The following is a 16,363-nucleotide window of genomic DNA, read 5'->3' on the forward strand; positions in this document are numbered from 1 at the left end:
GAAACGATGGATTAGATGCACTTTTTCCTATTCATCACACTAAGTACAACTACAAGTCCTGGACATTATATAACAAGAAATATAAGGAGGTTCTGAAGTTACAGAGAAGTTGACAATTTGACTAGGGATTTGACATTCAAGGCATGACATGATGTTGAACTCCCTGGGTATTCTTTTCACCTCATGTATCCCACACTTGGTGCCAAAAAAACTGGTACTAGTGACTGAATGTTCTAAACAGAAAGAAAATAAAGAATAAACCTTGGAAGGAAGAAAGGACAGAGTAGGCAAAAATATGTGTAAATACAACAGACTTTGCTTTTCCTCTTGAATTCTCTAATTTGTGTTTTTAAAATTATTCCAGTTGAAGCAACCATGATAGCACCATCTAATATGCTTCTAAATGTAGGTAGAGGAAATATTTAAGAAAATAAGTTTATAAATAGAGGAGAATAAAGGGAAGTAAAGGGGGGTAAGGTATTTATGCTTCAAAAGAACTGGTAAAATGATGGCACATATAGGCTGTGGTTAAAAATATATAACAACCACAAAATGTTGTCCTATTTTGAATGTGAGATACACACTTAAAGGCACTACACATGAATAAAAATGAAATTTTAGAAAATATTCCAGTAACCTACAGGAAGACAGGAAGAAGAAAACAGAGACAAAAATCAGAATAAACTGAAAACAAAAATAATATTGAATTACAAAATGAGAAGGTAATTCCCTTTTCAACAGCCTTTCTAACTTCCAATCAACTCAGGCAAAAATTCCAGTCTGGTGAAGGCTTTAGCCTTCTGGTGATGTTGCTAAACTTCTCTTTTTTAACCTAGGGAGAGTAGATGGACACTCAGAATCTTGGTGTGGTGAAGCTACTTAGACAGAACTCACCGTTTTAATTGGGCTTCCCAGGTGGCACTAGTGGTAAAGAACCTGACTGCCAATGCAGGAGACATGAGAGACATGGGTTTTATCTCTGGATTGGGAAAATCCCCTGGAGGAGGGCATGGCAACCCATTCCAGTATTCTTGCCTGGAGAATCCCATCGACAGAGGAGCCTGGCGGGCTTCAGTCCAAAGAAAACGTCAGACACAACTGAAGCAAAAGCACAGTTTTTATGCACTTTTTAATTGTATTTATTTTTAAGATTACTTTATGCACTTTAATTGTTAAGATTACTTGAGGTAATTTATTTTTAAGATTACTTTATGCACTTTATGCAGTTTTTAATTGTAATTTATTTTAATTAAATAATAATAAATTTTATTTATAAATAAATAATACAATTTATTATAAATTTATCACATTGATTTATTAATAATAAATTTGTTTATTATTTTATCAATTTATTAATTAATAATAATTAGTGTAATATTTATTATAAATTATTTAGAATAAACAATATAATTTATTATAAATTTACTATAAATAATATAATTTATTATAAATAAATAAATAAATTACAAAAAATAAATTTTAAATAAATGTAATTTATTTATGCACTTTTAAATTGTAATTTATTTTAGAAATGTAATTTATTTTTAAGATTATTTTATGCACTTTAATTTTTAGGATTACTTTATGTACTTTATACACTTTTTAATTGTATTTATCATTAAGATTACTTTCCCTTGTGGTAAATGATAATAGGTTTTTATACACTGGTCTTATAAAATGTTCCTTTTTCAATAATTAGGGGAAAATGATGGCCCAATCTATGAGAAAATATTAAATATATCATAGTTCATATATCCAAAAAGAATAAATATCAGGAGATAGTGAATGAAGTTTGGGAATTTAAGTGGCAAAACCATACACATTAATAAAACATTCTTGTATCAAATAATTACTATCTGCTTATACATTTTTAAGCCTATTATAATATGAGCTTCTTAAAATGAGGAAATACGTCAATTTGTTTCTTTAGCACTTAGCATTATATTTGTCCCATAAATTTCCAGATAAATGTCTAGTGAATGTTTGAGCAGTTCTAAAGGGAAGTATAGAAAATTAAGATCAAACTCAGCCTCTCTGTTACACTTTGCCTGTGATGGGCTAAGAAAATAAAAGTCATAAATAACTTATATTCTTGAATTGTCTCTAGGTATGGGTTTATTTATACATCAAGGTAATCAGTATGAGGCTAAGGAGGTGGAAATAGGCACTAGGATATCACTTAAACAACATCAACAAGAACAAAAATATGAATGTGCCCTGATATTTCAAATCCATATTTTACTAAACAATGTTTACCTTTCAGAAAGATCAAATTTTCAGCATAAGCATGTGTCCTTTTATATTATTATTTTATTTTAAAAATATTTATTTTTCTGGCTGCACCAGGTCTTTTTGCAGCATGCAGGATCTTCAAACTTTGTTGTAGCATGCAAACTCAGTTGCAGCATGTGGAATCTAGCTCGTGACCAGGAATTGAAACAGGGACCCCTGCATTGGAAGCGCAGCATCTTAGTCACTGGACCACCGGGGAAGTCCCTTTAATTTTAATCAGGTACTATACAGTCAGTTATGAAACAGTTTTTAAATCATTTCAGTTATAGACATGGAGTCTATTTTTGAGAAACATAGTCATAAATTTAATGAAAATTATTGGCTAGGTTGATGAAAAAGAAATCCTTCAGGTATGTATGTGTGTATATGTTTGTCTGTGTCCTTTTAAAACTTCAAAGCACTTCTTTCAATCATGACCTTTCTAATTTACTTTTTTAAAATTAATTTATTTTTTATTGAACGATAATTGCTTTATAGAATTTTGCAGTTTTCTGTCAAACCTCAACATGAATCAGCCATAGGTACACATATATCCCCTCTCTTTTGAACCTCCCTCCCATCTCCCTCCCCATCCTATCCTTCTTGGTTGATACAGAGCCCCTCTTTGAGTTTCCTGAGCCATATAGCAAATTCCCATTGGCTATCTATTTTACATAAGGTATGTAAGTTTCCATATTACCCTTTGCATGCATCTCATCCTCTTCTCCCCTCTCCTCATGTCCATAAGTCTATTCTCTATGTCTTTTTCTCCATTGCTGCCCTGTAAATAAATTCTTCAGTACCGTTTTTCTAGATTCCATATATATGCATTAGAATACGGTATTTCTCTTTCTCTTTCTGACTCACTTCACTCTGTATAATAGGTTCTAGGTTCTTCACCTCATTAGAACTGACTCAGATGTGTTCCTTTTTATGACTGAGTAATATTACATTGTGTATATGTACCACAACTTCTTTATCCATTCATCTGTTGATGGACATCTAGGTTTCTTCCATGTTCTAGCTATTGTAAATAGCACTGTAATGAACAATGGAATACACATGTCTCTTTCAATTTTGGTTTCCTCAGAGTATATGATTGCTGGGTCATATGGTGGTTTTATTCCTAGTTTTTAAGGAATCTCCATACCATCTTCCATAGTGGCTGTATCAATTTACATTCCCACCAACAGTGCAAGAGCATTCCCTTTTCTCCACACCCTCTCCAGCATTTATTGTTTGTAGATTTTTTGATGATAGTCATTCTGATCAGTGTGAGGTGATATCTCATTGTAGTTCTGATTTGCATTTCTTTAATAATGAGTGATGTTGAACATCTTTTCAAATGTGTGTTAGCCATCTGTATGCCTTCTTTGGAAAAATGTCTGTTTAGGTCTTTTCCCCTACTTTTTTGATTGGGTTGTTTATTTTTATGGTATTGAGTTGTGTGAGCAGCTTGTATATTTTGGAAATTAATCCTTTGTCAGTAGTTTCATTTGCTGTTATTTGCTCCCATTCTGAGGGTCGTCTTTTCACCTTGCTTATAGTTCCCTTTGCTGTGCAAAAGCTTTTAAGTTTAATCAGGTCTCACTTGCTTACTTTTGTTTTTATTTCCATTACTCTAGCAAGTGGATCATAGAAATCTTGCTTTGATTTATGTCATCGAGTATTCTACCTGTCTATGTTTTCCTCTAAGAGTTTACATTATAGTTTCTGGTCTTACATTTAAAGTCTTTAACCCATTTTGAGTTTATCTTTGTGCATGGTATTAGGGAGTGTTTTAATTTCATTCTTTTACATGTAGCTGTCAAGTTTCCCCAGCACCATTTATTTAAGAGGCTGTCTTTGCCCCATTATATTGCCTCCTTTGTCAAAAGGAGGCACCTTTGTACCCATAGGTGCATGGATTTATTTCTGGGCTTTCTATCTTGTTCCATTGGTCTATATTTCTGTTTTTGTGCCAGTACAATACTGTCTTGATGACTGTAGCTTTGTAGTATAATCTGAAGTCAGGAAGGTTGATTCCTCCAGCTCCATTCTTCTTTCTTAAGACTGCTTTGGCTATTCAGGGGTTTTTGTGCTTCCATATGAACCGTGAAATTTTTTGTTTTAGCTTTGTGAAAAATGCCATTGGTAATTTGATAGGGATCACATTGAATCTGTAGATTGGACTTGGTAGTATAGTCATTTTCACAATATTGATTCTTCCTGTCCAGGAATATGGACTATCTCTCCATCTGTTTATGTCATCTTTGATTTCTTTCATTAGTATCTTATAATTTTCTGTGTACAGTTCTTTTGTCTCCTTAGGTAAGTTTATTCCTAGATTTTTCATTCTTTTTGTTGCAGTTGTGAATGGGATTGATTCCTTAATTTCTCTTTCTTATTTTTCATTGTTAATGTATAGAGATGCAAGTGATTTCTGTGTATTGATTTTGTACCCTGCAGCTTTGCTAAACTCACTGATTAGCTCTAGTAATTTTCTGATACTATCTTTAGGGTATTCTATGTACAGTTTCATCTCATCTGCAGTGAGAGCTTTACTTCTTCTTTTCCAATCTGGATTCCTTTTATTTCTTTTTCTTCTCTGACTGCTGTAGCTAAGACTTCCAGAACTATGTTGAATAATAGTGGTAAAAGTGGACACCCTGGTCTTGTTCCTGATCTTAGGGGGAATGCTTTCAGTTTTTCACCATTGAGAATAATGTTTGCTGTAGGCTTATCATATATGGCCTTTACCATGTTGAGGTAAGTTCCTTCTGTGTCCATTTTTTTCAAGAGTTTTAATCATAAATGGGTGCTGAATTTTGTTAAAGGCTTTTTATGCATCTATTATCATATGGTTTTTATCTTTCAATTTGTTAATATGGTGTATCACATTGATTGATTTGTGTATATTGAAGAATCCTTGCATCCCTGGAATAAACCCAACTTGATCATGGTGTATGAGCTTTTTGATGTGTTGCTGAATTCTGTTTGCTAAAATTTTGTTGAGGATTTTTGCATCTATGTTCATCAGTGATATTGGCCTGCAGTTTTCTTTTTTGTTGTTGTTGTCTTTGGTTTTGGTATTAGGGTGATGGTGGCCTCGTAGAATGAGTTTGGAAGTGTTCCTTCCTCTGCAATTTTTTGAAAGAGTTTTAGAAGGATATGCATTAATTCTCCTCTAAAAGTTTGATAGAATTCTTCTGTGAAGCCATCTGGTCCAGGACTTTTGTTTTTTGGGAGATTTTTGACCACAGCTTCAATTTCGGTGCTTGTAAATGAGTTGTTCATAATTTCTATTTCTTCCTGGTTCAGTCCTGGAAGACTGAACTTTTCTAAGAATCTGTTCATTTCTTCCAGGTTATCTAATTTATTGCCATATAGTTGGTCATAAGAGTCTCTTATAATGCTTTGTATTTCTGCATTGTCTGTTGTAAACTCTTCTTTTCCATTTCTAAATTTGTTGATTTGATTCTTCTCTCTTTTTTCTTGATGAGTCTAGCTAAAGGTTTGTCAGTTTTGTTTATCTTCTCAAAGAACCAGGTTTTAGTTCTATTAATCTTTACTGTTGTTTCTTTCATTTCTTTTTCATTTATTTCTGCTCAGCTCTTTATGATTTCTTTTTTTCTACTAATTTTTGGGTTGTTTTTTTTTGTTTGTTTTTCTTTTTCCAGTTTTAGGTTGTAAAGTTAGGTTGTCTATTTGATGTTTTCTTGTTTCTTGAGGTACGATTGTATTGCTATAAACTTCCCTCTTAGAACTACTTTTGCTGCATCTCATCGGTTTTGAGTTGTGTTTTCATTGTCATTTGTTTCTAGAATTTTTTTGATTTCTTCAGTAACCTGTTGGTTATTTAGAAACATGTCGTTTAACCTCCATTTGTTTGTGTTTCTTACATTTGTTTTCTTGTAATTGATATCTAGTCTCATAGCATTGTGGTCAGAGAAGATACTTGATGCGATTTCAATTTTCTTAAAATTACTGAGGCTTGATTTGTGACCCAAGATGTGGTCTATCCTGGAGAATATTCCATGTGCACTTGAGAAGAAGGTGCATTCTTCTGCATTTGGATGAAATGTTCTGAAGATATCAATGAGATCCATCTCATCTAATGTATCATTTAAGACATGCTTCCTTATTAATTTTTTGTTTTGATATCTGTCCATTGGTGTGAGTGGGGTGTTAAAGTCTCCTACTATTATTTTTTTACTGTAAATTTGTCCTTTTATGTCTGTTAATGTTTGTCTTATGTACTGAGGTGCTCCTATGTTGAATTGTGGCATCTGGTCCCATCACTTCATGGAAAATAGATGGGGAAACAGTGGAAACAGTAGCTGACTTTATTTTGGGGGGCTCCAAAATCACTGCAGATGGTGACTGCAGCCATGAAATTAAAAGACGCTTACTCCTTGAAAGGAAAGTTATGACCAACCTAGATAGCATATTAAAAAGCAGAGACATTACTTTGCCAACAAAGGTCCATCTGGTCAAGTCTATGGTTTTTCCAGTGGTCACATATGGATGTGAGAGTTGGACTATAAAGAAAGCTGAGCACCGAAGAATTGATGCTTTTGAACTGTGGTGTTGGAGAAGACTCTTGAGAGTCCCTTGGACTGCAAGGAGATCCAACCAGTCCATCCTAGGACTAAAGGAGATCAGTCCTGGGTGTTCATTGGAAGGACTGATGCTGAAGCTGAAACTCCAGTACTTTGGCCACCTCATGTGAAGAGTTGACTCATTGGAAAAGGCCCTGATGCTGGGAGGGATTGGGGGCAGGAAGAGAAGGGGACGACAGAGGATGAGATGGCTGGATGGCATCACCGACTCGATGGGCATAAGTTTGAGGAAACTTCGGGAGCTGGTGATGGACAGGGAGGCCTGGCGTGCTGCGATTCATGGGGTCGCAAAGGGTCGGACACGACTGAGTGACTGAACTGAACTGATGTATTCTTTCCCACTGGTCAGGGACTCCTGGCCACTCTCAGCTGGTGTTCTGTGTGCACGCTGTGTCTGAACGTGTGTTGCTGATGTTTCCATGGAGAGAGATGTACTCCACATCCACCTATCCTCCACCATCTTGTTCTCCTCTCTAATTAACTTTTTAAAGCTAAGATAAAATTCCTCAAAACTTGAGTTCTCATGTCTGAAAATTATACATTCTCTTTTATAATATAAATTTATTAAAGAAGATTTTTAAAAGTCATTAAAGTCATTTAATATCATTTAAAATTAAAAGTAATTTAATTTTAAAGTCATTAAAAAAACAACAACACTTCATGTGTATATGTGTGTGTAAACATCAAAGTTGAATTTATGGCTTAGGTTGTATGACAGGACTTTCTTACTCAAGCCATTTTATTATTACTCTCAGACACAATAACAGAGATTAATGACTAAAGTTTTCCAGATGTTGGCTGAACAGATTTGTACTGGAAATAAAGATCATGGAAGTTGGTGTATTTTCTTGCAGAACAAATCGCTATTAAGTGTGTGAAATCAGTTGTTTTTCAAAACCTCCTGTTAGAAATAATCTTGACAGTATTATATGCTTAGTAAACTCCTCCTCAGGTAAATTCAAACGCAAATTTTGACTTGTTCAAATGATCGTATATTTGGAATCTGTGGCCTCACTTACTGAAATTTATTGTATTGTTCTAAGAATTTTGTGACGCCTTAGGTAAATAAAATCAGTATTTCACTTTTGAAGACTAAGTTTAATTTTTTTTAAATAAAGAAGTTAACTTCTAAATTTTACACATTTGTTACTTTTAAGTGCAAATGAACTTTCAATTAATTAATCTTTATTGAAATTTTGTGATATATCAGAGAAATGTTGCACAATGCCCTCCTTAGCATATTCTAACAATTTCATATCCCCTTACTTCTAGGAACAATGGTTTGTTTTGTGGTTCACTCTGATATCCATTTCATAATGAAAGGCCATATTTATGAGAAATGACATTTCAAAACTTAGAAAGGGGAAGAGAATATTCATGAGGAAAGAGTGATTCATTTTAGAGAAGTAGTTCTGTCTGACGCCCAATAAATGAGCTAAATATATAGCTTATTTCTCCATTCAGTAAAAAAGTTATTGACTCCCTACTATGTGCTAAGCTCTGTTTTATCATCAAAGTTACCTTAGCAACACAGAAAAAAAATCCCTTCCCTTACAAGAAATTTTAAAGAACAGAGTAACAAAACAGGGGAAACTATAAAGGAGTTTCTCCAGATTATAAGAGGTTCTACATACAGAAGGTAAATGGTAATACAATAGAAAGTTACTAGTAGAGAAAGAGGATTTTACACTTATTAATATATTGTAAGGAAGGTAATATAGTCTGTCTGTTGTAGCTTAGCTCCATGCTCTATGGTTTAAAGGTCCTGCATATCACAGCACACACACATTTTTATTTTTTTTAATTGGAGGATAGTTGCTTTATAATGTTGTGCTATTTTCTGCTGTACAACAATATGAATAAGTCATAATTATATATATGACCCTTCTAGGTCATCAAAAACACCAGACTGGGCTCCCTGTTTACATAAGGCAGCCTCCCACTACTTATTTATTTTACACATGATAGAGAATGTATGTCAACACTACTTTCTCAATTTGTCCTACCCTCTCTTACCCCTGCTGTGTCCACAGGGCAATAAACACATGAAAAGATACTCAATATCACTCATTATTAGAGAAAAGCAAACCAAAACTACAATGAAGTATCAACTCACACCAATCAGAATGTCCATCATTAAAAAATCTACAAAAAATAAATGTTGGAGAGGATGTGGAGAAAACGGAAACCTTCAGTACTCTTGGTGGGAATGTAAATTCATAGAGCCACTATGGAGAACAGTATGGTTGGTTGGTTGATTGGTTTAGTTGCTGAGTTGTGTCTGATTCTTGCGACTCCATGCCAGGCTCCTCTGTCCATGGGATTCTCCAGGCAAGAATAATGGAATGGGTTGCCATTTCCTTCTCAGTGTTGCTTTGGGCAAGTGCCTAATTCAACCAACATGTATGGAGTTGCTACTGCAGACCATGATGGTGATGGCAAAAAGAAAGCAAAGGCCAGCTAGTGGCTCTTGTAAATAAGCACTCTGCTTTTTACCAGGGTTCTGTTTCCCAGTTGTTTGCTGTTGTGCTCAGTCGTCTGACTCTGCAACCCCATGGACTGTAGCTCACCAAGCTCCTCTGTTCATGGAACTCTCCAGGCAGGAATACTGGAGTGGGTTGCCATTTCCTCCTCCAGGGGATCCTCCCGATGAAGGGATCGAATCCAGGTCTCCCACATTGCAGGCAGATTCTTTACTGTTTGAGCTACAGGGAAGTCCAGGCTTCTGCATGAGGGCCCTTTAAAAAAATATATGAAACATTTTGTGGAAGTCTCATAATTAAACATTAAATTTAAGCTGTTCCATTGAAAGCTGAAGTGGAAAGTTCCTAAGTCACATGATCAGTTGTCACTTCACTCCTGATGGGAACCCTGAGGCATTCACTTGGAATTCTGTGTTTCCAAATTTGAAAAGAATTGAACTTGATGATCTTTATTCACCTTTGACACTACAAGCTTTAACATTCCCCAACTGTCCATGCATCTTGCCACCAAAACCTAGTTCCCCTAAAAGCAAGTTCTTCTGCCAAGCTGATGATTAACCTATCCATCCAAAACCTTATTCCTTTTCTTGTCCCACCTCTGTTTCCCCCAGGACTGAGGAAGTACAGTATGGAGATTCCTTTAAAAAAAAAAAAAGGAATAAAACTACCATATGATACAGAAATCACACTACTAGGCATATACCCTGAGAAAACCACAATTCAAAAAATACACATGTATACAAATGTTTGTTGCAGCACTATTTAGAATAACCAGGACTTGGAAAAAAACCAGATGTCCATCAACAGATGAATGGATAAAGGAGATGTGGAGCATGTATGATATGGAATATTACTCAGCCATAAAAAGGAATGAATTTGAGTCAGTTTTAATGAGGTGGATGAACTTAGAATCTATTATACAAAGTAAAGTAAATGGGAAAGAGAAAAACAAATATCATATGTTGTTGAGTCTCAAAGTCATATTCAACTCTTTGCAACCCCATGGACTGCAGCACGCCAGGCTTCTCTGTCCCTCACTGTCTCCTGCAGTTGGCTCAAACTCATGTTCATTGAGTTGATGATGCCATCCAACCCTCTCATCCTTTGTTGCCCCTTCTCCTCCTGCACTCAATGAGTCTTTCCCAGCACCAGGGTCTTTGCCAATGAGTCCACTCTTTGCATCAGGTGGCCAGAGTATTGGAGCTTACGTTTCAGCATTAGTCCTTCCAGTGAATATTCAGGGCTGATTTCCTTTAGCAATGACTGGTTTGATCGCCTTGAAGTCCAAGGGACTTTCTAGGGTCTTCTCCCACACCACAGCTCAAAAGCATCAATTCTTCAGTGCTCAGCCTTCTTTATGGTCCAACTCTCACATCCATACAAGACTACTGGAAAAACCATAGCTTAGACTAGACAGATCTTTGTTGGCAATGTCATGTCTCTGCTTTTTAATATGTTGTCTAGGTTGGTCATAGCTTTTCTTCCAAGGAACAAGCATCTTTTAATTTCATGGCTGCGGTCACCACTTGCAGTGATTTTGGGCCCAAGAAAAGAAAGTCTGTCACTGTTTCCATTGTTTCCCCGTCTATTAGTCATAAAGTGATGGGACCAGATGTCATGATCTTAGTTTTTTGAATGTTGAGATTTAAGCCAGATTTTTCACTCTTCTCTTTCACTTTCAACAAAATGCTCTTCAGTTCCTTTTTGCCTCTGGGTGAGTGATCACACCATGACCGTTATCTGGGTCATTAGGATATTTTTTGTATAGTTCTTCTGTGTATTCTTGCCACCTCTTCTTAATATCTTCTCCTTCTGTTAGGTCCATACTGTTTCTGTCCTTTATTGTGCCCATTTTTGCATGAAATGTTCCCTTGGTATCTCTGATTTTCTTGAAGAGATCTCTAGACTGTCCTATTCTGTTGCTTTCATCTATTTCTTTGCATTGTTCACTTAAGACAGATTTCTTATCTCCCCTTGCTATTCCTTGGAAATCTGCATGCAGCTCGGTATATCTTTCCCTTTCTCCTTTGTCTTTTGCTCCACTTATTTTCTATTTGTAAGGCCTTCTCAGACAACTATTTTGCTTTCTTGCATTTCTTTTTCTTTGAAACACTTTTCGTCACCACCTCCTGTACAATGTTATGAACCTCAATGCATAGTTCTTCAGGCACTCTGTCTACCAGATTTAATCCCTTGAATTTATTCTTCACCTCCACTGTATAATCATAAGAGACTTGATATAGGTCATAGATGAATTGTCTAGTTGTTTTCCCTACTGTATTCAATTTAAGCCTGAATTAAATTTGTGACTTCACTTTAAAAACCTGTCTTCATGACTAATGGCATTCAGGTCTTATTTAAAAGGTCTTTCACCTTTCTTTGCCATATATCCTCAAAAACAGATAGTGAGGGTCTGGCAGTGTCCCCTCTATGTTTCAAAAGTGGACATTGTTTTGAGTCTATGAAGGATTTGAGTAGCTGACTTTCTTAGGCAAGAAAACAGACACCTTTTTCTCAGTTAAAACAAATGCATAGATTCTTGCACAGATACTCTAGAGCATCAATGCAGAAGCAAGTACATACTATTTAGAGTTGAAGCAACTATTATTTAAAAATATTTAAAGTATGCCAGTCAACAAACTGGATGATTAGTAATGTTTTGCACCTTTCTGTGAACTTATGGGTCATCCTTGTATCCTGTTCTGAAAAGTCATTGTTTCGGTCTTTACCTAGCTTATTTTTTATTGAGATATTATTCCTTTTGCTAAAGATTTGCAGTTCTTCACATATTCTGAATACAAGCCTTTTTTAGACATTTACTTTGCATTTGCATTTTTGCCAGTTAATGGTATGTCTTCTCTCTTTGTTAAGAGTGTTTGTGATAAGCAGAAGTTTTTAATTTGGGGGAAGTCTAATTTATCATTTTCTTGGCTTGTGTGCCTTCTATGTCCTATCTAATGAATATTTTCCTATCCCAATTTTGCAAGTATTTTCTCCTTTTTTTTAAAAAAAATAAATTTTACAGTTTTGGTTTTAACATTTATATCTAGCATCTATTTCAAGTTAACTTTTATATATTTTGCGTAGTGAGAGTTAAGATAGTTCATTGTTCCATGTGGATATACCCTCACTGTTTCATAAAAATAAATTGGCCCTGTATGTTCAGGTCTATTTCTAAACTCTGTTTTGTTCCATTAAGCTAAAATTCCACACAGTCTTGTTAAGTGAAGTTTTACATAAGCTTTAAAAATTAAGTAAGATTTCTAATTTAATTTTTTCTTTCCTTTCTTTCTTCTTTTTTTGATATTCTAGGTCATATCTTTTTCATATAAATTTTGCAATTAGCTTGCAATTTCTACAAAAAATTTGTATAATTGATTGGTGCCAAATCTGAGAAAATTAATTTGAAAAAAATGACATTTAAAAAGTACTTAGTAGCAATCTACCATTATGATCTATTTCCTTTAATTAGTCTTTTTAAATTTCTCTTGACTGGTTCACAATGCTCCAGTGGCATCCATTCATGTGCCTTTCTAGTCTACTGTCCACATTGCAACTAGAGTTGCCTTTTCAAAATGTAAATCCAATGATACTTAAAATATTTCAGTGGTTTCCCATTATTTGGGGGTATTAAGAACACCATTCTTAAAATGTCAACTCTTCATAGCTCTGGAAAATTTGGATATGATATTCGGATAATAACTTAGTTATTACCTTCTCTTGGAAATCTTATAGATCACACTGAAAAAAATCAAATTACCTCCTTACATATTTACATACTACCCTGTACCTATTCTGTACTAGACTAATGCTATCATTTTATATTTGTTTTTGCTTTTTTGAGTAATATCTATCCACCAATTGCATAAAGAGTCTGATTTTGCTCATCATTTTCAACAGTTATTACAGTGCCTAGAACACATGATGCACTCAACACATATTTCATGAATGATTATACAAATTAATCAATTAGCTTAGTAGTGAATTTATTGGCAAGAAAGGTAAAATAGTTACAACCCCATGGACTGTGGTCCACCAGGCTCCTCTGTCCATGGAAATCTCCAAGCAAGTATACTAGAGTGGGTAGCCATTCCCTTCTCCTGGGGATCTGCCAGACCCAGGCATTGAAACCCAGGTCTCATACTGGAGAAAGATTCTTTACCATCTGAGCCACCAGGAAAGCGCAAAATAGTTAAAGGGATATTAGCCTTGAAAAGTGCCTATTTCCAAAAGAAATTTAAGAATTGCCTAGAAAAAGAATATCATCAAATATCTTAAAACTATATTTAAATTATTTTTTCATGGAGAATCACAGCTAAATCACTACAACAGAACAAGAATTGTAAAATATAAAATATTTATGCTAAGAACTTTCAGCATTAAAACATAATCTAATTACAAAAATATTTACAAGGTGCTAAAATTATCTATAAGAATAAAATTCTTATTATTTCCTAGAAAATATCATGGTGACTCTGGAGACTCAGAAACCAAACAAAGTCATCTTTCTGTGACTCAGTATTGGATGGGTTATTGGAATCTGTGACCAAAATACATCTGTGGAGACAAATACAAGCTCAGCCTTATTCTTTTCCTTGAGCCAGCCAAGCACTGCTAATAAATCACCAGAAGCAGCAATAATGGGGTATGTCTGTTCTGAGGACCCGCTGTTCATAATGAATTTTCTTAGTTAGCCCTTAAAATATCTATGAAGCAAACTGCTGTATTTTTCTCTTCTAAAAATGAGGTAACTGCCATTTTAATCATTCTGAAATAGACACACAGCCCAAATGAGGTATGTAAAGCATCACTGACCAAAATATCTTCTGCAGAACATGAGTAACAGGTAAGATGTTAACTGCTGTTCTTTATAAAGAAATGAAATTAAATTTCAGTCCCTGATAAAATAAGTTAAAAAAAAGAAGTCTGTGTAAAAATGTTAAATTAGTTTATTGTAGGACTTACCAGAGATGAATTTAATATTTTAATATGCATTGTATTCTTCCCAAAAGAGTTAAATAGCACACAAAAGTCCCTATATTTATTTGGTCTCTTGAAATATTAATATATTTCAAGAAACTCTCATGGTTTGGTCAATACAGTTTGGGAAATTGTGATATTATAATGTTGTGGTTTTAAACCATATAAACAAAGTATTAGTATTTTCTTTCACCACAAGTGTCACCTCCCTTGAACATGTTTGGACAAGGTGTTGAGGGAGAAGGACTTGTTTAACTACTGAGTTTTTTAACAGACTCTGGATGCACTCAGTTTGATCCCTGAGTTGGGAAGATCCTCTGGAGAAGGGAATGGCTACCTTCTCCAGTATTCTTGCCTGGAGAATCCCACAGACAGAGGAACTTGGTGGGATACAGTCCATGAGACCATGAAGAGTCAGACACAACTGAGCGACTAACCACACACAAAGTTTCAGGCTCACCAGATGAATACATTTTAGAGATCAACTGTACAACATTGTTCCTATAGCCAGCAATACTGTATTGTACACTTAGAATTTTGTCAGGACCATAGACATCATGTGAAATGTCCTTGTGCCAAAAAAACAAAACAAAATAAAATCAACAAGATAAAGTATTTGTGAGCTCAAGGTACACACAATTTGTAATCAAAACAAGGCTCACCTGACACCAAATACTGTTTTCTTTCTACTAAAGCTTAGTTTTATTCATGTCACTGTCTTTTACTAGGAGGCAATTCCACTTAAAAGATAAGACCATGGATTCTATAGATGGCTCAGAAATAGAGCTTCATTCCAACAGTGATGGGGTGTGTGAACTTGCAATTTACATAACCTGTCTAAACCTCACCACCTCCATCTATACAAGAGAAAATATATTAGGATCACCATGAGAATTAAATAAGAGGATGAATGTAAAAAGACACAGTGAGTGCCCTCAAATAGTTACCACCACTGTGCATCCTGGCTGCAGTTGGACAAACTGTCTTATAAAGACAGTTTTTGTTTAAGCTTATTTAACTTTATTTATTTTGGTCCATGTCACATGTGATCTTAGTTCCCTGACCAGGGATCAAACCCTCATCCCTGCAGTGGAGGTGCAGGGTCCTATCCACTGGATCTCCAGAGAAGTCCCTAAATATAGTTTTGGGTTTTTTTTTTTTTTATAGTTTAAATTTTACTTCACTTTTTAAATTATATTAATAGTAATACACTTCAGTTGATATCAGTTGAGTACAGTCACTCAGTTGTGTCCAACTCTTTGTGACCCCATGGATTGCAGCATGCCAGGCATCCCTGTCCATCGCCAACTCCCTGAGTTTACTCAAACTCATGTCCACTGAGTCAGTGATGCCATCCAACCATCTCATCCTTTGTCTTCCCCTACTCCTCCCACCTTCAATCTTTCCCAGCATCAGGGTCTTTTCAAATGAGTCAGCTCTTCTCATGAGGTGGCCCAAGTGTTGGAGTTTCAGCTTCAACATCAGTCCTTCCAATGAATATTCAGGACTGATTTCCTTTAGGATGGACTGATTGGATCTCTTTGCAGTCCAAGGGACTCTCGAGAGTCTTCTCCAACACTACAGTTCAAAAGTATGGTTTCTTTGGTGCTCAGCTTTCTTTACAGTTTTTATACATAAATAAAATATGGAGAACTGAGTTTTTATTCCAAAAAGTCAACAACATATTTTTATATGAAATATTTAGAAAAAAATGTTAAATAATTTTATTTGCAGTTTATCTTGATCATTGTTTTTAATTATGTTACCAGGGTTTATTAACCTGTTAAAGAAATTCATGACTAGGTAGATTTTAGAAAATTCACAACCCTTAAATCATAAGCAAATTTTTATCTGTATGCAGGTAACTTCCTTGCTGAGAGAAGATTCACAACTTTTTCCAGGTTTTTTACCCATTAAATTTAGTAATCTATTTATCTGTTCACATTATTTGTTTTGACATAAAAGTTGTATGGCAAGCATATGTTTGTTCTATATAAATGAAATTATTTTGTGGTTATAATAGTGTCA

The 16,363-nt window shown here is 34.9% G+C and overlaps 1 long non-coding RNA gene across 1 annotated transcript in view; it reads right to left on the reverse strand.

Annotated features, from left to right (window-relative positions):
• Window positions 1–8,083: 8,083 nt before the first annotated feature.
• Window positions 8,084–16,363, reverse strand: part of LOC139038445 (uncharacterized) — a 95,074-nt gene continuing 86,794 nt past the window's right edge. Inside the window, exon 3 of the long non-coding RNA XR_011491416.1 lies at window positions 8,084–9,610. This is a non-coding gene — a long non-coding RNA (uncharacterized lncRNA). The remainder of the gene's footprint in view (window positions 9,611–16,363) is intronic.

The sequence above is a fragment of the Odocoileus virginianus genome, chromosome 15 (assembly GCF_023699985.2).
Source record: "Odocoileus virginianus isolate 20LAN1187 ecotype Illinois chromosome 15, Ovbor_1.2, whole genome shotgun sequence".
Taxonomy (NCBI): domain Eukaryota; kingdom Metazoa; phylum Chordata; class Mammalia; order Artiodactyla; family Cervidae; genus Odocoileus; species Odocoileus virginianus.